The sequence below is a fragment of the Erpetoichthys calabaricus genome, chromosome 15 (genome assembly GCF_900747795.2).
Source record: "Erpetoichthys calabaricus chromosome 15, fErpCal1.3, whole genome shotgun sequence".
Classification (NCBI taxonomy): Eukaryota; Metazoa; Chordata; class Cladistia; order Polypteriformes; family Polypteridae; genus Erpetoichthys; species Erpetoichthys calabaricus.
The window spans coordinates 47,321,982-47,344,538 of NC_041408.2; positions in this window are offsets into that span (position 1 = coordinate 47,321,982).

Here is a 22,557-nt window from a genome sequence, read left to right on the forward strand (position 1 = left end):
ACAAATGACACTTGTCGTATATACAAATTGCACTGGTTAAATGTACAAATTGCACTGGTTGACTTAAGGTCTATATTGCACATTTAGAGAAAGATATGGAGCAGTTTTATTTGAGTTCAGGGGCATGATTGCTTTTGGATAAAAACTGTTTTTAAGGCGGTTTGTCCTGGTTTTCATTGCTCTGTATCTTTTGCCCAATGGAAAAAGCTGGGAGAAGCAATGGCCGGGATGTGATGAATCCTGTGAAATGTCTATTGCTTTTTTGCGGCATCGGGAGGTGTAGATTTGTTCCAGAGTGGGAAGGGTACAGCCAATTGTTCTCGCCGCTGTCCTGACGACCCTGTGAAGTGCTTTCCCTTTTGAGGAAGTGCAGCTACTGTACCACACACACAGTCCGTACGTGAGCACACTCTCGATGGAACAGTGATAAAAGGCAAGGAGCAGATTTTTGGGGAGATGGTTCTTTCTGAGGATTCTTAGAAAATATAGTCTCTGTTGTGCCTTCTTCAGCAGCTCCTTGGTGTTTGCGCTCCAGGTCAGGTCATCCTCCAGCTCAACGCCCAGAAAACTGAACACCAGTACCCTCTCCGCACAGGCCCCACCAATGATGAGTAGCTGGATGTCAGTTTTGTTTTTTCTAAAGTCAATAACAAACTCCTTTATTTTTGTGGTGTTGAGAAGCAGGTTATTGACTTTGCACCACTCCAACAGCCACTCCACCTCGTCCTTGTATGCCATCTCACCCTCCTTGCATGAGATGAGTATGACCACCGTTGTGTCATCCGCAAACTTTATGATGTTATTGCTGTGGTGTGTGGTAACACATTCATATGTGTAGAGGGTGTAGAGGAGCAGGCTGAGCACACAACCCTGCGGCGTTCCGATGTTGAGGCTGAGAGCAGTGGAGGTGTGGGGACCTAGCCTGACCCTCTGGGAGTGACCAGATAGGAAGTCCAGTATCCAACTGCAGGTGAGTGATGGAAGTCCCAGATCTGCCAGTTTGGACACCAGTCGTTGTGGGAGAATGGTGTTAAACGCCGAGCCAAAGTCCACAAAGAGCAGTCTGACGTAACTCCCCTGCTGCTCCAGGTGGGTCAGGGCAGCATGAAGGGCTGGAGCCACAGCGTCCTCCATGGATCTCTTTGCTTTATAAGAAAATTGAAATGGGTCCAGGTCTACTGGCAGACTGGCAATGACATGACTCTGCACCAGTTTCTCAAAGCACTTCATTATGACAGATGTGAGTGCCACTGGGCGGAAGTCATTCAGACTGTTTGTGGTGGATTTTTTCAGCAGCGGAACAATGATGAAGGAGTTAAGGCAGGATGGGACAGTGGCCTGAGACAGGGACTGGTTGAAAATCCTAGTGAAGATTCTGGCCAGTTGATCCACACAGTCTTTCAGCACCCGTCCAGCCACCCCATCGTGTCCTACAGCCTTCCTCGGGTTCACCTTCCTCATCACCCTTCTCACCTCACACTCTTCCACTGTGAGTGTATTGCTATTGTGAGAAGACAGCAATGATGGAACTGCTGTTGGTGTTGCCTCAAAACAGGCAAAAAAGATTTTCAGCTCCTCTACCAGAGAAGCATCTCCCTCTGTGGCTGAGGACTGCTGTCATATGGCTCTCCAGTTCCTGGTGATCGAAAACCTCCCAGTCGGTTCTCTCAAAGCAGTCCTGCAACTTTTGGGAGGCCTCCCCGGGCAATATGATAACAGTCCTGGTCATAATGGGAGCTTGTCTCCTGAGAGGAGTATATGCAGGGATCAGAAGCAGGGATGTATGATAATACTGGCCAAGGTGTGTTCGGGGTTTAGCCCTATAGGCCTGTCTGATGTTTGTGTACAGCTTGTCCATTGTTTTTATGCCACTGGTTGCACACTTTACTGTATATGTTGATGGAATTTGGGGAGAACTGTTTTCAGATCTGCATGATTAAAGTCCCCAGAAATGATGTAAACAGCCTCAGGATACTTGCTTTGTTTGCTGCTGATGGTGTCATGCAAAAGCCCCAGAGCTGAGTTAGCATTAGCATCTGGTGCTATATACACAGCACTTAGCAGTACGGTGTTGAGTTCACGGGGGAGGTATCTGGGTCTGCATTTAATTGTCATAAACTCCACATCCAGAGAGCATTGTCTGGTGACTATGGTGGAATTCGTACACCAGCTATTGTTCACATAAATGCACAGCCCCCCCTCCTATTTTCTTACCGGAGCTCTCTGTCCTGTTTTGGTGCTATGCTGTGTAGCCTGCTATCTCGATAGCCGTGTCCTATATAAGTGGGTTTAGCCACGTCTCCGTGATCAGCAGGATGCAGCAGTCCTTGATAATCTTTTCCGTTGCAATCCTCAGCTTCCACTCATTCAATTTATACGCCAGAGACCTCACATTTGAGGAAAAAATGCTTGGAAGCGGTGATTTATGTGGCTGCTTCCTTAGCCTCGCTAGCACGCCGCCTCAGCATCCCCTCTTTTGTTTACGGTCTTTGCGCCGCCGCCGGCTCCTCGAAGCTGGGATTGTAATCCACGGAGAGCCTGGTGTCCGTGCAATGTCATCCGGAATCCAGACACGGAGAAAATCTGATGTCGAGCAACTCTTGCTCCGTAAGGTGATAGATAAAATATCTTGCTGGCTATAGGTGTATTTATCCAGGCAGGGTGGAAAAACCAAACTCTGAGTCGGAGAGCACACAGCCGCAGCATCTAAGCGTGCTGCCATTACTTCTTCCAGTTCCAGTTCTAACAGTTTTTCTGTTATGTGGTACTTTGTAAAATGTAGCTAGCATTGTGAAGGTATGGCAGATTAGTTCACATTATGTAAACATTAAATGATTAACTTTAGCAAATAAAACATAAATGTTTGATAAAATGAGGAAACTAGAACAATAGAAATTATATTGTAGTACAATAAAGAGCTATAAGAGCCAGTTGTGTTAAGATAGTTAAAAACAAAATGTAGTTATTACATTTCATGAATACAGTGAACATATCTCTCTATTATGTAAACATTAAATGATTAACTTTAGCAAATAAAACATAGATGTTTGATAAAATGAGGAAACTAGAACAATAGAAATTACATTGTAGTACAATAAAGAGCTATAAGAGCCAGTTGTGTTAAGATAGTTAAAAACAAAATGTAGTTATTACATTTCATGAATACAGTGAACATATCTCTCTATTATAAAAAGAAATCCTGTCCCCTGTCCTGATAGTCTATGAAACGTGATTTTTCTCAGAAGATAATTTAAAGACCCGCGAGACGAAAGAGACCTGCCACGGTGCGTCTCACAGGAACATAGAGTCTTGCAAGACACACCCTACTTACAAGCAATATCAAAAAAAAACCAAAATCAGTAGTGTAAAGGCAGTCATGCAGCACACACAGCTCTAGGGCTCAGTGCATATAAAGTGTATAAGGTGAATACGGTAGAAATTAAATGAATAGGGTAAAAATGAAAGGTCGACGATTAAACGAAGAAGAAAGAAAAGCGCTGAGAAAAGAGACTCAAATGCGTTGGACAGAAAAAAGAGCAAAAAAGAATAATCGAGGTGCAAATTCAGAAAATAAGGAAAGTAATTATCACCCCGGCACAAGTGGAATTGAAAAAAAAGCACGTCCAATCTGGCTCTTAAATAAATGACAGTGAGTAAAATGACAAAGTAGAACTTCATAGAGATGTTTACAAACGTTGGCGCTAAACACATGCAGAGCAGGTTAGAGATTATTTCCTAAATTTACCCCAGGAGTCAAAAACGATCTGTCTAGCCCTTGTACAAAAACCTAGACAATAGCTGGGGTATCACCTTGGTAAACCCATGTACTTTTGGAACTGTGAGAGGAAAATAGCACGACTTTACAGACAGGAGTCCAATGCAGAACTCTACTTACTTTGTTACTTTGTAAAAAAAAAAATTATTAAATGCTTATGATGTAGATTGTTTTGTCTATGCTGAAATTCCAAACAGAGAAACCTATCCTGACCTCATTAAAAAGATTCAGCATATTGGGACTCGCAAGATTACAAATATTGTTTTTACAGAAGTTCTGAAATAAAAGTGAAACTAATGAAATAGCAACAATTCAAAGAAAAAACAATCTTAAAAGTGTGTATCCGGAAAACCAAATACGGGGGTTGGCGAGCGAAGCGAGCAGGGGGCGAAGCCCCCTAGTATTTTTAAAGAACCAAGTACACATAGTTGTTCATAGATGTGTATTTTGTAAGTGAATATGTTTACTGGGATACTGTAATATAAGATTGTGTTAATGGGTTAAATGAGCCTAACCATATTGTTTACTTGTGAATGTAAAGAAACTGTTTTAGTTTTAAGTTGCAGATGTTGTAGCCATGTTTTATGAATGGGACTGAACTGAAGACTATTAGTTACAGCGATTTTATTAGCACATGAAGTATGTTCTTTTTGAAGTGAATAATAAATCCTCCGGTGTGAAGCTGACACCAGCTTAACGCTTGTGCTCTCTCTATTCTTTCTCACAGCCTTACACACCAGCTGGACAGACTCGGAATGTTTTAGAGGAAACATTATAAATCATAATTATACAATTTAAATGCAAGGTCTAATTTAAGTTAGCCTTTTTGTTATATACAAGTTATAAACTTTTCTAACATTCTCATTACCCAGTTTAAAAATGTATGCTTTCTGGCCACAACAAAGGCATTTAGTATCTTCAAGCTATACCAGAATTTTTAAAAACTCAGATATATAGCAAACTAAAGGCAGAACCTGCTCAGATAATGAGTGAAAGTCATCTCATGATAAGTACACTTTGGTCAATGTAAGCCATGGTGCAATTCAACCTGCCACACACGTTTTCAACCTCAACACTCTGAAATGTACTTGAGTCAAAATTAACTGAGAATGATGTCATCAGGTAACTGACTCACTGGGTCACATAATTTGGTAGCCTGACAGGTGTGCAACATGAATTATAACAATAATTACAATTTAACAACTGTGTTTTTAGTCTGGTAAAACAGTGTTCATGTAGATTTTTTTAATCGACTAAAATTAAATAATAAAAAAAAAACTATATAAAACTAAAACTAGAAATTAGTGTCTCATATCTACAAATAAAACAGAAAGTTAAGACTGAAATGGGTGTGAAGCCAATAACTCTGTATATTCACATTGAAATGTGCAACACAATATGCTACCACTCCTACATCGTCTTCTTACTACCGTGGTCTACACTTGGCACCTTCTGCTATATACCTTTATCAGATTATTTAATTTTTTTATCCTGGTGCCAGGCTATAACATCCAGGTAACTCGCACAACTTTGGAAAATATACAGAGGCCCCTATTGGGATGTAATTTATAAGGAGTAGATACTCACTTTACTAAATGGTGAAAAACTAAAACTACATAAAAACAAAAAATAAAATGAAATCTAAATAAAAACTAGAATGTAAAAAAAATCATAAAACTAGAAAAAACTGAAGTGCTGACACTGTGTTATAAAGGAATAAATTTTCCATTTTGCCATTGGTTTCTTGTATGCACATAAGGCCAGTCTATTGGTTGATAGTTAGTACAAAGTGTTGTCCATCAAAAACAGCAAAGGTTGAATTTTGGTAATTTTTCTTGTTGACCTAAATAAAGTACATGACAGGCCTCCCTGTAAAAAAACAACACAAGTACATTACATTTTTTTCCATAAAAAAAAAGAATTACGTATAACAGAAACATGCATACTCAAAAATTCAAAAATGTCAGCATAAATTCAGTAGAAACTTGCACATGACAGGGTAGAATGTCAGTGCCTGACCTATGCTGGCTGTCTTATTGCTCTCTACCACATTGTAAGGTTTAATGACTTTCACATTTTCTCTGACATGAACACTGACAGTTGCCACATTGTAAACAGTTCTTAGGAAGATAACATTCTGCCAGTTCTTGTCCTTGTTTGGTCGTACAGTGCTGTATCATGCATCAATTGCACTTTCCATGTCAACGTCTGATGGCCAATTCACATTGTCATCAGTTTCTTTTCATTCTAAAACTGCTTTTGCATCTTTTTGTTTGCCATTTTGCTTTTTATTGGGGGTTCCGCCCCACTCATGAATCTTGATAAGTCACCATAGAGTTACCATAAAGTGGCAGAATCCTTAGGCCGGGTTTATACTTCACACGACGCGATGCATGCTCCAGCGGACGCAAGCGTTTTACTGTTTATACTTGCGCGCGTACTTTACGTAAATCTGGAGGAATCCACCAGGTGGCAGTGTGAGATATTATCACGGTGAGAACAGGTTCAGCTTCGTTGTGTTGTGAATTGCCTGGAACAACCATTAAATTCCGATGACACCTTACCGCAATATTCCTGAAATCCAGGGATGTGTTCATTCCGGCAAGCATTGGGCACGAGGCAGAAACAATCCCTGGATGGGGCATCAGCTCATCTCAAGGTGAATACAAGCACTCACATACACTAGCGTCATGTTAGTGCCACCAAATCTGCATATCTTTGGAAGGAAACTGGAGCACACTGTGGAAACCCAGCAGAAAAACATGTAAACTCCAGGCAAGGAATACCAACAACGTGTCATTACGATCGGGAATATGGAATGCTTGAATATAAAAGCACCACGAATGCATATGTATGTTGGCATTTTGCTTCACCACATCAAACCATTCATCAAACATCGAAGCTCGCACATCGATCCCGTAGGATCCACATAAAGGCTTTCTGTCACATGTAAATAGTAAACAGAGACTCTGAATTCACATTCCAACTGTTATCACACTGCGCCCCCTGACTTTTTGCTGGTACTGCAACTCGTGCACATGTCACATTCATTTCTGAGGACCTGCTCAGAGGACACATCAAATGTACGTTGGGAATGCGTGGCAGCCATAATGTGTGTGCATATGTATTCTTAGCGTGAAGTATAAACTAGCCCTTTGAAGTACAGTAGACCCCCGCGAAGTCGCGGTTCAGGGTTCGCGGATTTTTCCTTAGAACCTAATTATTAATTGTTAGCAGAAAGTGCAAATATCCTCCTCAATTTTTTATGGCTTTTTTTGTGGCAATACTGTGCTGTAGAGAGAACAGGAAGCAACCCCTGAGGGAAACGCGGGTTGGGATGGTGAAAGTAGCCAATCTGAGAGCGTTATTCATTTCTCCTTGCTGCTGATTGACTGCTGCCCTGTGACGCGTCTCCAGCTGAGTGTCCTTGTGTCTTCCACTTTGTTATTGTATTCATTTTGTTATTCTTAAACGCACAAGATGTCGCCGAAACACCATGCACCTTCTAAGGCTTCTGGCACTGAGCCTAAGCACCAGAAGAAGTTTAAAACACTCCAGGAGAAGGTTGAACTACTGGATTTGCACTGGGAACTAAAAAGTTATGCTGCAGTAGCGTGCCACTATGGCATTAATGAAAGCACCCCATGCTACATAAAGAAGAACAAAGCAGCGATCTGGAGTACCGTATCTGTAAGTTTCTGTGATAGTGCCAAAAAGGCAACAACCATAAGGAATAAAAATATCGACAGGATGGAATCTGCCTTGGCATTGTGGATCACTGACTGCAGAAAGAAGAACATCCCCTTGGATGGTAACATAATCCATGAGAAAGCACGGAAATTGTACCAGCAGTTCGCTACAGGAGACAATATAGCAACTTCCCATCACAATGTTCCTGAAACCTATAAAGAAAAGCCGGCAAGAAACCCCACCAGAAGAAGCCCGTCCAAAGATATGACTCCTCCTGAAGCGCCTGAAGAAGAGGCACCACCCGAGGAGTTTTAAATCCTCTGCATCGTACTGCACAGCTACTTCATCATCATCATCAATATCATTCATCATTGGAAGTACCTGTACATTTTACTGTATTTTAATTAAATGAAATTATTATGTATTTACTCTACTTATAACAAAGAAAACGACAGCACATACCAAAGAAAACGTGTGAATTACTGTACGTATAGCGGTAACATCGGAATTTTACATTCTAGCACCGCGAGAGACATAGCAGTACAGTACTGTACAGTATATGGGTGTACCTTTACATTATGTTTTTAGGTAATGTATTAAGGTAATTTTTTTGGTAATGTATTAAGCTGAGTTTGCAACGAAATTACAGTTCTTTGGTGGCATACGGTATTTAGGGTTTAAACTATAAAAATAGGAATTTAAAAGGCATTTTTTAACTACATCCAAAAGTCACGGTTTTTCACAATTCGTGGGTGCTCTTGGAACGTAACCCCTGTGAATTTTGGGGGTGTACTGTATTCATGATTTTTTTAATATGGTGATGTTATTTCATCCACTAGATGGCAGCAGAATACTGTCTCAAGAGGTGTTCAGGTTTAACACTATGAAATGTAACATCACACGTCATACTGAGCGTGACTCAGGTTTAACCCTAACTGAATAGGCTTCTGAACCTGAGACACGCTCAGGATTAACACTAAGGAAGTTTAAAGGACTGCTCAAAGTTGCCACCCTAGTTGAAACACTATTTGTGACATTGAAAGTTTGCTTTTTATATAGGCACACCTGAAACTGGCTGTGAAGCTGCTCATTTATATGATGGAATGCTTTCTCATACTATTGGTGACTGATACCTGGCTGTTGTAAATTGTTAGCATTATTACATATCCCTCAATTCAGCATTATTGTCCTCAGCAGGGCGGTACGGTGGCACAGTGTGTAGAGCTGCAGCCTCGCAGTTAAGAGACCCGGGTTCGCTTCCTCCATGCATGGAGTTTGCATGTTCTCCCCGGGTGCGCCGGTTTCCTCCCACAGTCCAAAGACATGCAGGTTAGGTGCACTGGCGATCCTAAATTGTCCCTAGTGTGTGCTTGGTGTGTGGGTGGGAGTGTGTGTGTGTGTGTGCCCTGCAGTGGGCTGGCGCACTGCCCGGGGTTTGTTTCCTGCCTTGCGCCCTATGTTGGCTGGGATTGGCTCCAGCGGACCCCCGTGACCCTGTAGTTAGGATATAGTTGCAGTATCATGCAAAGAAGTAGAGGAGTTTGACTCTACAGTTCTGTGTGGTGATCTGTTGATCGCAAGGTAGCAGGCAAACCTGGTCTGGTTTAAATTTAAACCAGTCTCTTGGTTGTTTTCTTTCATCTTTCCAGGTGTGGGTCTCAGCTTTTACAGTATATTCCCCCTCCATTGCATCTTTGCAACACCTCTATGATCTGTCTGATCCTTTGCTGCAGTTTTGCCACCGACCCTGCTTCACACAGCTCACCTGAGGTCAGTGGTAAATTTCATTAGCAACAATGCAGCCATGCCAAGAACCTCAGCAGGTGCAGAAGTGTTGATGAAGCTGCAGATGTAGCAGTCTCTCAGCTGTATTCCTCCCTGTAGTTACAGGGCCATGCAGTTGTGGAATGGTCTGCCTGCTACTATAAGAGGTGCCCCTTCAGTCTCAAATTTTAAATCCCAACTGAAGACTCACAACTTCAGTTTAGCATACCCGGAGTAACACTGCGGACTAGCTGTGCAGGCTGCATTCTCTGTTGTTATTCATTAGTACTAAAACATAAGGGATACAGAATGATATTTATAATCTGTTACTAACACTCTCCTACTCTGAATCTCTTCTCAGTACTCAAATGTGGCACTTGGTGTTATTGCTCTACTGCCAAGTTGTTTGCCTGCCTACGGAAAAGTCATCTCTGATAAAGGAGCACTGGAATCATTGGGTAGAGGGGTCAGTTCATCGGACTGGCTGGCCCAGCATTGACTCAGCAGTAGAATAGCCAATGGGGAGGAAGCAGCTTGTTGGCTGAGGTTTCCAGGACTCTGAACAAATCTGTATCCTTATATGTGATAGTTATGTATTTGTTGAGCGTTATAGTCTATTATTGAATTTTGTAGTTTGTACTATTACTATTGCACTATTGTATTGTATTCCTGAGGTGGCAATGATAGATTGTTCATCAAGCTCTGTGAAGAGGATTACTTGTGTTCTGTTTTGTGTATTGTGTTTACCCATTTTTGACATCCACTGCTTGCCCAATCTACCTAGAAAGGAGTCTCTCTCTGAATTGCCTTTCCTAAGATTTCTTCCATTTGTTTCTCCTTACAAGGGTATTTTCTTAGGAGTTTTTCTTTTTTTGTCTTCTTAGGGAGTCAAGGCTGGGGGGGCTGTCAAAAACAGGACCTGTTAATGCTCATTGCGGCACTCGTGTGATTTTGAGCTATACAAGAAATAAATTGTTGTAGTTATAGTACTGATGCTGCAAATGGCATTCTAGATCCCAGATCTCAGCCTCAGGACTCACCAGCAACTCCTCAAAAGAGCCAAGCATGGCCATTGTGGTGTCTGTGGTACTAGGCAATATCTAAAATCAGATGGTAGTTCTTCTTTTCATCCCATTCCTAATATCAATGTAGCTCCAGCACCAAGTGCCAAAATGGATCCTTTGCTCTTTACATGACTCTATCAGGTGGTTCACTATAATTAAAATGACTGCTTGCCCCTAGCACAGTAGTTGGAATACTGTTTGCAACGTTGCAGGCTTGCAGTTTCTATAGGGGCCCATGCAATTGGCTGTAAAGCTGCTCATTTACATAATAGAATGTCATCTCATACTATGGGCGAATTGCACCTGGCTGATGCAAATTCCCTACACTATTACAATATCTCTTACGTACACACTTTGTTTAAAAAAAATGATAAGGCATAATAAATCGATTATTCATATGGCAATTAGTCCATAATTGTACAAAATAGCCCATACAAGTTTTTCAACTTAAATGGATCAAATTTTCATAGCTGCATACATGTGAGGGTTCTTTTTGGGGTATGTGTTAAGGTTTTGGAAAATACATTGGACATTGGTTGCTAGATATGCTTTCTTATTCCTGCATGTTTTGTTTTTCATTTATAAGGCATAAGAAAAAAGTAACTTTTGATCTAATGAGATGGCAGTATTTTACTGTTGATCTCTGTGATTTACTTATTTTTGCTGCACTGCCAGTAATGGAAATCCTTTGCCTTTTAAGTACACATTTGATGCATCACCCACAGGCCTTGTACTCATAGTAAACAGCTAGGAGTTAAGCTCTCCTTGAATCTGGAGTTAATGAAGAAAAGATTGGACACTTAACCTTTGTGCTTACTGATTCTTAGATGGTGTGTGAGAAAACGGATCTTGCAGAAAAACTTTCAGGGGGGTGAGTACTTTAAGTATTTCCTGATGAATCACTGCATTGTCCTAAATTTTTAGAATGTATTTAACCATTACAGTTTATCTATCTACCTATCTATCTACTATAAGACATGGATGTATCATTTGTAATTCAAAATTTAATGATTTTAAGGGGTATAAATACTTTTTTTGGCATTATATATTTCACCTTTGAAAATATCAAGTTAATGTTTCTTTAATATGGAATTGGAGAGCTGTTTAAATTTCACTGTATAAACTAAAGTATTAGTATAGAGATAATAAAAAATACAGATTTAGAGCAATTTAAAACAATCCATTATCACCTTATTTAATAACTATGTCTTTATATGTATATTAGCATGATTTATTTTTCAAACCTAAACTAGCCTTTTGGTTTCTAGGTTAAAAAAAGTATTTTATTGGTTCCATTGTATTAACATGTTAAGCTTTGTTTGCCATGGTGTGTACTTGCTGAAGTTCTATTCACAGATAAATCAGTATCTTAGTATGTTCTGAAAGATATTGTTCTACAAAATATGCAGAAGTTTAAAAAATGCTTTACATAAACTACAGTTCTAGCCATAAACAGGGGTCGTACATCACAGTTAGAGGTCTGTGAGTGGCATAGTGTTAGATGCGTAAAGTTGTAGTCAGAAAAAAGCAAAGGACAAACTTTTAATAATGGTAACTAACTAGAAGGTATTCACGGCACATCCCACATATTGCCTCATTTCAAACTACATGACTGCAGATTCAACCACTGACCTTTGGTCCAAGGTATTCTTATGCTTTTGAGCAACCTTGTGTTTGAAAGTGGTATTAAGGTCAATCCATGACTAGCACAAAAACCCATTAACAATTTACTGCTTGAATTCAGATCAGAAAGGCCATTCCAGTGAGTCACACTCCTCTGGGTGTCTATGTTATACCCCATGTTAGCAGTGACATCCACCAATAGGGCTACAGAGTCAGCAGAAGTTAGACTATTGAGCACTAAATCTAATGTCTCTAAAATGGTATAATACTATGGAAATCAAAGTCAAATTAAGATTATCATCTAATTTACTGGAACATGCTTTTACTGTTCAGTGATCATCCAAGGAACTTGTCCTTGCTGCCACACCCTCCTCTGGTCTTGTACCAGAACAGCAGAGTCAATCCTATTTATGCATCAAGGTGAGTCTGATTAGTTAAATGTTTTTTTTTTTACACCTTTCACATGTTTTCTGGCTCCTTTTTCCATCAGAAGTGTAACATTCATGTAAGCAGAGGCAATTTCCGTTCCCAAGACGTGAGTATGTATGGGTTGGTCCCATATGTTGCACATCATCTTCATTATTCTCCTTTTGGGATGAGAAAAAAAGCTCCATGTAGCAGTTTTGGGCTATCAGCTTACATGGATCACTTGCCAGCAAAAAGCAGCACCAGGCCTGCATCCAGGAGTGAGTCTTGGTATCCCTGTTTTTCGGTGAGGTTTTGTTAGGTTTGATTAGAACATTCATGTTTATCAAATAATGTGTTGTAGACATTATCAGACACTGTTCTAAGAATCAAGGGGACGCAAATACCATGCCAGACTAAGTTCACAATGTTAAAGAGAGTTTCACAGCATTATGGACACTGATGTTATTAGTTTCACAAGCACCTACTAACATATTCAAAAGTTTATTTTCAAGTGAGTTAATGACAGATTACAGTGTTAATGTAAATAACCATTTATGGAAGTCTAAAAATCAAAACTTTGGATTTAATTATTACCTTGTCTTGTTGGTATGCTAGAAAACTAATGGGTGTTAATTTTCACAAGACAAAAAACTAGGGATTTTAAAATTAAATCAGAAAATACACTGATATACCAAGAGAGATTTCACATGCCATTGTACTGGCAGTTTATGTCTTGCCAACATCCTTTAACCCCACCAGATGTGGCAATTGCAACAGACACAGAATATCTTGTAATATGGAAACTCACTACTTACCATCCCAGCGCTTTCATCACAATTTCTGGAAACTATACTTCATTTTCCTCCATCCTCACAAATTTTACCAGTGTGTGAACTGTGCAAAAAGAGAAAATAGGATATTTGACATGCTCTATGCTAATGTTAAAGAGGCATACTCTTTAGGCAGATCTGATTTGGTACAGCTCATACCCACATATAAACCCATTGTCCAGTGAATACTTAAGGAAATATGGTTTGTGAGTCACATGGTGAAGACATTGACAGGCACAGCCACTTTGTCACAGACTACATGTCTTGTGTGGATAACAAAGTTCCCAAAAAGACAGTGCAGAGTTTTCCCAACAACAACATTTATTTATATAGCACATTTTCATACAAGAGTGGCGCAGTGGTAGCACTGCTGCCTTGCAGTTAGGAGACCCGGGTTCGCTTCCCGGGTCCTCCCTGCGTGGAGTTTGCATATTCTCCCTGTGTCTGCGTGGGTTTTCTCCAGGTGCTCCGGTTTCCTCCCACAGTCCAAAGACATGCAGGTTAGGTGCATTGGCGATTCTAAATTGTCCCTAGTGTGTGCTTGGTGTGTGGGTGTGTGTGTGCCCTGCGCTGGGCTGGCGCCCTGCCCAGGGTTTGTTTCCTGCCTTGCACCATGTGTTGGCTGGGATTGGCTCCAGCAGACCCCCGTGATCCTGTAGTTAGGATATAGCGGGTTGGATAATGGATGGATGGATTTTCATACAAATGATGTAGCTCAAAGTGCTTTACAAGATGAAGAAAAGTTTCTAAAAAATGAAAATATAAAATAAGATTAGGCAATACTAAATAACAAAGAATAAAGTAAGGTTCAATGGCCAGGAGGACAGAAATAACAAAACAAAAAAAAACTCTGGAGGGCTGGAGAAAAAAAAAAAAAAAATCTGCAGGGGTTCCAAGGCCTGAGACCGCCCATCCCCCACTGGGCATGCTATCTAACATAAATGATCTCAATCAGTCCTTATGGTTTTCAGGCTTCACGTGAATGAATATGATGATGATGGTCATGTGGATATCTAGGGTACTGCCTTCAATCCATCAATGTAGCGACTGCATGGAGCCTTGAACAGGTTGTGGTGGTGCAGCAAACTGGACGGGTATGACAACACAGTGGCACTGTACAAGAAGGGCCAGAGCAGACTGCACTTCCCAGGGAGACCAAGGTCTTTTGATGTATGCAGCAAGTTGCTGAAAATGTTCTGTCAGTCAGCAGAAACCAGCTTATTGTTGTATACTGCAGACTGCAGGGGAAGCAACTTCAGGTCAAAAGATGCATGATGCCTGAAAAATCTGCACCATCACAGGGCTAAACCTGAACACACTGGAAACTGTTGTGGAAAAGAAGAAGGTGGAAAAATTGGATATCATCATGAAAAATCTCCTTCAGGAGACTCTGCATTGGAGCACAATTTAATCACATGCTTATTTTACCACGGTGTGTTAAGAAGTGCCTCTGGGGGTCTTTTATGTCTGCTGCTATCAGGCAATACAATGCTTTCAAACTAAATGCTGATGCTCATTAGGTTCATTTTGCAATTTCTGCATAGTATTCATCATTTAATTATTTATTGATTGATAGACTGATGGGTTGATTGATTGTATTATTTGTCCTATGAGTATATATCCTTGTTTTTTATGGTTCTGTTTCTTTAGACATATAAATTTTCCCTTGGAATTAATAAAGTTTATCGAATCTATTCTAATCTAATCTAATAATTATGTAAACTCAAAAGCATACATAGATACACATACAGGACAGCAAACGTCCTGAATATGTTTTCTCCTTCCCTTATCTGTTTATATAAAGTCAGTCATTGGCAGATTTGAAAAGTACAAATAACTGAGTTATCTTAATATATATATAAATAACAAATTCTAATTTTAGTGACCAAAATCAAAAAACATCTTAATAAATTGCAAAATGATTATTTTCTGTTTCTAATGTTAATCGATCAATCTATCTATCTAAACATACAGTATACAGTTTATTTTAATTTAACTTCTTAAAGCAAATACAAATGCATAATTTATAGATTGCACTATGCACACACCCATCACAATAACATTTTCTCTCATTTTGCTCCTCTCTGTCACAGTCACATTGTGATGCACTTTAAATATCTAAAAACTAATTTCCTCAATCCTTGAGAGAGCATCATTATACTTAAACCTTATCTGCCTAGCTGTTAGAAATAGGAGAATAAAATCAGTCATAGATTAATGGTGGTTCAAGCTTTCACTGCATACAGTATACCAAGTAAAACTTTTATCCAAAGGCTACAAAACCTGCTGTATCTTGTTTCCTAGATCAATGGTTTTCAAACTGGGAGCCACCAGTTCGCACTTATGGGGCCATAGCAGTGCTGGCGACAATGACACTTTTAGAAAAATCAATTCCACTTTTAAGAATTGTTTTTAAATTGCTTCATTTAATTTTTAAATAAACATAACTCAAAATGGCATTTAGCTGTTACTTTCAAGTAGGCCTACAGTCAGGAAAAAAAAATAAGTATGTTTATTTCTTATTGTGAATGTATCAAGATTTGATCTTCATTTAAATAGTATCTATAAATAAAGATGATATAACAAACACCATACCACAATGTAGTCAATTGAAAATTTTAAATGCAAATTTCCCATATAGAAAAGTAAGTATAAACCTACATTTATTACAATCTGAAATACCTAAAATTAGAAATACAAAATATGTAAAAATTAAAAAACACAATAATGCACATAAAAGCAGTAACATTATTAACATAGACTAAAGAATAGAAAATGAATTAAAAAGACATAAAACAAAGGGGTTGTTCAGGCCAAGTATAAAAGGTGATGTATAAAAACTAAACTTGGTGCAAAGCCACACACATTATCATGCCAGCTCAATCCATTGTGTAAGCAAGTTTTCGGCTAGGTTTTGCAAACTGGTGGCACCCAGCATCAAAGCAGTGCCACTGTTCCTGTGTGGTTTCCCTTTTTTAGATTCACATCCCTGACGTGGCTTTATCAACTCTGAAATTAACTGCATATCATGTATTAGTTTAAGGCATCTGATTGTAATCAGCCTGTAACAATATAATGGTCCACGGAATGGCCAAACTATTCCAAATACCATATCTGCTTTAACGTTGTTACTCACCACTGTAGAGTATTTTAACTCACTGTATCTGAGTGTGGAATCACAGCTTTACAGCAGCTGAATGGCAAGAGGATTATTGGGATATAGACATCTGGCACACACTGCCAAAGTCATGTGAACAGTCTATTTGAACCTCTGCCTCACAGCAAACACTTCAGAGCCTTTCCTTTAGGAACTTCACAGTTCAGAAACAGTTTCATCCCAAGAGCTATAAATGCACTCAATCAGTCCATCAAGTGCTCCTAGTAGAACTGTTTGTACTTATTATTACAATTACTCACTGTAAACTTGCACTAGAGTTGTAATATTGCATAACCTAAGCCACTTTATGAACCATTTCACTATCTGCACTATATGTACATGTATATTGTACTTATGCTTTCATATTGTATATTTTTCATTTTTTTATTGTATTATTATTATTGCTGTTATTTTATTATTTTATAAGAATATAAGTTTATGGAGGATGTGCATATTAAATCTCATTGTGCCATACAATAACAATAAAGGAACTCAATTTAATTCATTAGAAGAAAGCACATATTTACATATGATGATGACTGGCTTCTAAGTCAAATTAGATTTCCAAGCGCTATCTTCTCTGAGCTCTTGATATTTCTAAGATGAAATGCATTAAAGTATGTATATTACATTATACAGATTCATTTTTTAACTTAATTTAAATAAAGAATACTGGAATTGGGGGGTTAGTACGTTTGAAAGAGACAGTACTGCTACAATAAATTATTTCACTGAGGGTGCAGCAGGCAGCTTGCAGGAGGCAGGAACAATTTGTGGACACAGCGCCAGCTAATCGCTACCACTGCACCATCGTGCCCCCATGTTTAATACATGCTTTAATTCATATCATCATGAAAATATCAAGTATTAGTCTTTAAATTGTTCAGAGATCTGTAATATCATGAATGTAATGTATTCTGTGTCCTGTCTGCGTAAGAGAAAGCCCGTTTAAGAAGCACATAGTGATTCACACAAATAGAGCGCATACACATACAAAACAAAGCATTTAATGTGCTACTTTAGTTACAATGGGATTTGAGAAACTAGTAAATTAAATGATTTTAAGATGAAGTTTATGACATTCTACTTTAATGACAAAATAAATTATGTGATTAAAGTGTAAATTTCGAGATTAAAGTTGACATTTCAACCTTTTTTCCATCATGTCCCTATTTTTTTCTTTTCTCTGTACCCTAATATGCTTCCCATATAACACTCAGATGGTGGGCTACGACTCGCTTTGATACCTGACCACTTCTTATTTATTTTTGGCACTGTGTGACATTTTGAACTTGAAGTTTCGAGTTTCTCCGCCACTCTTTGTCACTCAATCAACTTCCTTTTGTTGTTTATACCACTGCTTAAACCAACAAATACTATGTTTTTCCTTGCCTCCACTTGGTACTCTCTAAAATTCTTTAGATTTATGCATCTGGATTTTTTTTTGTGCACACACATTTATGTTTTTGTCCGTATGCCATTTTTTAGTGTGAATTCTATGCATGGCGTTAGGTCTTTTGGAACAATATGCCCTAGACAAACAAGGCAAAGATAGAGATTTTTTGGTCTCAAAACATTTTTCGTGAAACTCAAAGACAGCATTTGACCAAGGAAACCTCATACCGGCTATAAAACATGGTGGTGGAAATGTAACAGTTTGTGGCTGTGTTACTGCATGTAGGCCTGTACAGTTCACAATTGTAGAATCCACTATGAACTCTTCGTTGTATCAGAGGATGTTTGAGTATAATGTGGGACCATCTGGCCACTTAGTAAATCCACTAAGTAACGGCTGAAAACAAAGAAAGAAAAGGAGGGTTCTGGAACAACCAAGTCAAAGCCTGGACTTGAATCTCACTGACATGCTGTTGGGGATTTGAAACTGATTGTGCATGTAAGACACCTCTCAAATGTTGCATAGCTGAAAGAAGTCTGCATGGTGGAATAGGAAAACATACTCTCAGTCAATGTCAGAGTCTGGTTCACAGTTATAGAAAACACTGACTTGAGGGGGCAACGGCAGCTATTAGAGCTGATGGTATGCTTACTTTTTCCACAGACATATCTGTTTCATTTGTATATCTGTTGATTTTTTGCTAAATAAATTACTGTAAAGTATTTTTTTCATTTTTTTCAATTACATTACCTTTATCCAGAGAAACGGTTTAAATGACATAGCTGCATATCAATATTGTTAAAACCTACAGCAGTAATTCTCAAAAGGATAGCTGATTACATAGCAATCAAACCCATTTCCACATCTTCCAAGTATGCTTCAATTTCACCCCTCCATCTCACAATGTTCCTGCTTCGCGAATCCACTCATTGTCTCCCCCTTGGCTTCATTCATTTATTCCATGTTCACCGCCTGTTTCATTTCAGAGTCTCCCAGTGCTCACATGGGGTCTGAGATATCAACTCTCACTATCCACCTCCATGAGTCAAGCCTTCCATTGATAAAGACTGTCTGTGAACCATGCACTAAGATCAATGGAGTTTAGATAAGTTTAGATGTCTTAACATGTAAGAGCGTTCTCTTTCTCACCACATGTATGCCGCCTGCATAAGCTGTCTGCCTAGATTCTCTGCCTCCCTCTCTCAGCTCTGAGGTCCACCACTGTTACACCATTATAGTAAATTTAGTTTTAGTAGACTTGTTTGGTTTACCATTATGTTACCAAAGTTTTAGAAATTGAATGGATAGTTCAGGAGAATATCAGTTGAAAAACATAGGAGATTGTTGATGATTCTTTATAATCAAATAAACTTGTCTAACACTTCATTTTTGTGTTGATTAATATTAATCAATACCAGAAAACTGTTGTTTCACACTGAGTCCCCAATGTTTGGTAAGCTTTGTCCTTCCTTAAAAAATAAATACAGAAATTATCTGAACCTAGAGGAAGAACCATGTTTAAAGTTATCAAAACTGAAACCCGACACAAAGATTCTCTGTGCCATTCACACTGACTTGGAAACATTGTAAGTTTTTTACTTCTTTTTTTTTAACCTGAAGTCAAATGTAAGTTGTAAATTATTTTGCCTGTTTCTTCTGTTCTGAATTCATGTGCACCCTATTTTAAACTTTCTAGTTTTTATTCCATATTAAACTGCACTTCAGTTCTTACATTAAAAAATAATTAATTAAAAAGGTGTTTGTTGTCATTTATTCTTCAATTAAATCTGTAAATGCAATATTTGAGGGCATTAGATAGTTAAAGAAATATCAGTTTCAGTTGTGCCTAGTAAGTATTCAACCTAGTAAGACAGAAAAAATGGTGATACTTCAAAACATTTAAATTTGTGGATGTGGTACAAGAAGAAAAAAATTGAGAACCCCTGGCCTTGTGACATCATCTGACATTTGATCACTTATGCGGCAAATGTCTACTACAAGTTAGCGTTTTCCTTGATTAACACGTCTACTGTTATCTTGCCATGTGAAAACTGTTAGCAGCAACCAAGATCCAAGTACCACTGGCTTTATATTAGCGGGAGTTTATAAACCTCTGTCCTGGACTAAATACCTGAGGGTACTAGAGAGTTCCAAAGCACAAAGTTTCAAAGGCTGTTGAAAAAAAGCATAACAAATGAAAGATCTGTCCACCTTTGTCCAGTAAACAATCAGACCAACAAACAATCTTTATAAAATAAAGGACTTATTTTTAAAAATGTTGTTCAGCAAAAGCAGGTCCAAAGAACATAAAAGGCCCAAAAGGAGTTGCCTTAACATAATAAACAATCCACTGGTGAACAAATCCCAAAAAATAAAAAGTAAAAGTCAAGAAGCAGAGAAAGAGGTCAAAAGCTCAAGAAAACCAACAAGAAAAACAAGAAACACCATAATGATTACAACAAAACTCACCAAAACTATTAAGTGCATACAATGAACCACAAATGCTTGTTTCTTCAGCCTTTGTAGGGTTTGATGGCAGTCCCTTAATGGAGATGGACAGGTGGTCCTGCCTTTTTTGGAACCACCCATAAAGTACATGTAGCACAATAGAACAAGCACAGACACATAGAGTCAGTTACAGTGTGCCATGAGATGGGGATGATCCCATGCTGGTTTGGTCTTAGTACATATTTACTCTAATAAGTCTAACTTTAGGGTTTAGTACTGTTGCAGTGTGCACCAGACAAGCAGCAGGCTAAGCCTAAGTGCAGTAGCAGTGTGCTTCTTGGAATTGGAGAAGGGGAACAAGTTAGACAACCTTGTAGCAGGTTAAATGGACTTAGTATGGTGAAATAATTTTACAAAATGAATTCTGCATACATCAAACTGATTGTTGAGGACAAAGCACAAATACGTCACTAAAAAATATGGAAACCATATTTTATATTTCTATATTGACTGAAGTATAGCGTGATACTGAATCAAATATATTGAACTCAATTCCACAAAAAGTGCAAGTGTCCACCAGACCTAATATGAGATCTCTCACAATATATATTATATAGAGCTTGTGCTCAACTGTGAAGTTTGCGCTGTGATAAGACATTCTTTGCAAGTATTGTCCCAGTGATGGCTAGGCTTTTTCTACTCTTTGGTGACTGTTGGATTAATTCAGTTATTTGGAAAAGCTGGACACATAATCAATGAAAAGGAATAACTATTCTGTATTATCTCCGTAATTGGGAAATGAGTTACAACAAGAACATATTAAGACCTCCACAAGCCTCAAAGTGTCAGATACATATATTTTCACATTATGAATGTCACATATAAAAATAAAAAGAGCCATTGGGGTATTTGAATGCACTGTCACTGATAAATTAGATGTACAAATAACAAATTACATGTGTTACATCAGAGATGATTCTATTAACTTTTACCTTTCATTGCCATTACTTTCTGTATAGGAATTTCAAGTCCTTTTCTTTCGCTTCAAGAGAATTAGAATTACAACAGCAATGCTCATTTTGACCTACTGCTGCTTAGTGGTTGCAGTTATTTTTTAGTAAGTTTACATGAGGATTTCCCTTTTTTTTCTGTGCGCTTCCCCTTTAAATCGTGATGATTATGTAACAGCACAACATTAATTGCTGTATGAAATATGACAGTAAATGGCTTCAATGTTCATTCTCTTTTATCCCCACATCAAATATTGTACATTAAGTAGAATACAAGAACAGGTCGCATTTCCTTTTGACCCACTACTGTGCTGTACATTTTGAGATGCTTGTATTGTGTCTGGCATAAACTGGATTTAAGAGAAGATGGCTACATTTTATTTTATTGATATTTGTATGAAGACTAATAAAATATAATTTCTGAAAAACTGGTGCATATTTGATACATAAGTTTCATATTTGTGGGGTTTAAAACACTGAATGTTACAGATCCTCAAATATACCATCAATGATTGTATTTAGTGCAAAATCTCAAAATATAACTTAATTCCATTTTAAATGATACTTTTTCAGACAAATTAAATGTAAATTGAAAACTACAACATTCAATATAAATGTGACAAATGTAAGAGCTACAACTCGTTTCAAGAGACCTTTTCAAGGCTTGGGAATTATCTTCCTTAATTAGATGCTAATGGGAATTAAAGATGGAATGAGTCATCTGTACAAGTACACACTTGAAGACTGAATTCAAAGACATTTAACTGGGTTAGCTAGCGGAATAATCTTAAAAGAGATTAGAATGTCTTTAATGTGAAAGAAAATATTTTTTCCTGATCAGCATAGACTATGCCTGGTTTGCTCAGTTATAAAAATAAAACATATCACTGTGTTTTGCTAGAATGGAAGTGAACAATTTACATCATTGTAACAGATGAATATACATGCTGAGCATATGTAAGCGTGGCAAATGGCCGTTGTAACTTTGTAATAAGAAATCAGAAGCAATCAATGCTGGCTTTCGAGGTTACCTCATATTTGATATTATAATTTGGTAAAATGGAAAATGATTGGCTAATTAATTAGTTTAGATGCTTTAAATAAAAGGCATGAATGGTGACACATTTAGACACATTTTTCCATAGTTGTGACTTTTAGGACCACTTGTAATGTTTCCACAGGTCTGTGAAAACATAAACACACAAATAATAAGGAAAAACATATTTGGAAATATTTTTTCCTCTCCATATATCACTAATTTATGTGTCTTTATGCAGAAAAGGGTGTCTTGAAGGTCCTTCATCTTTATTTTATTTATTTAAGGGTACATAGGACTAATTTAAACATATTTGCAAAGACTGTTATTATTATATTCTGTATCACCAGAAAATC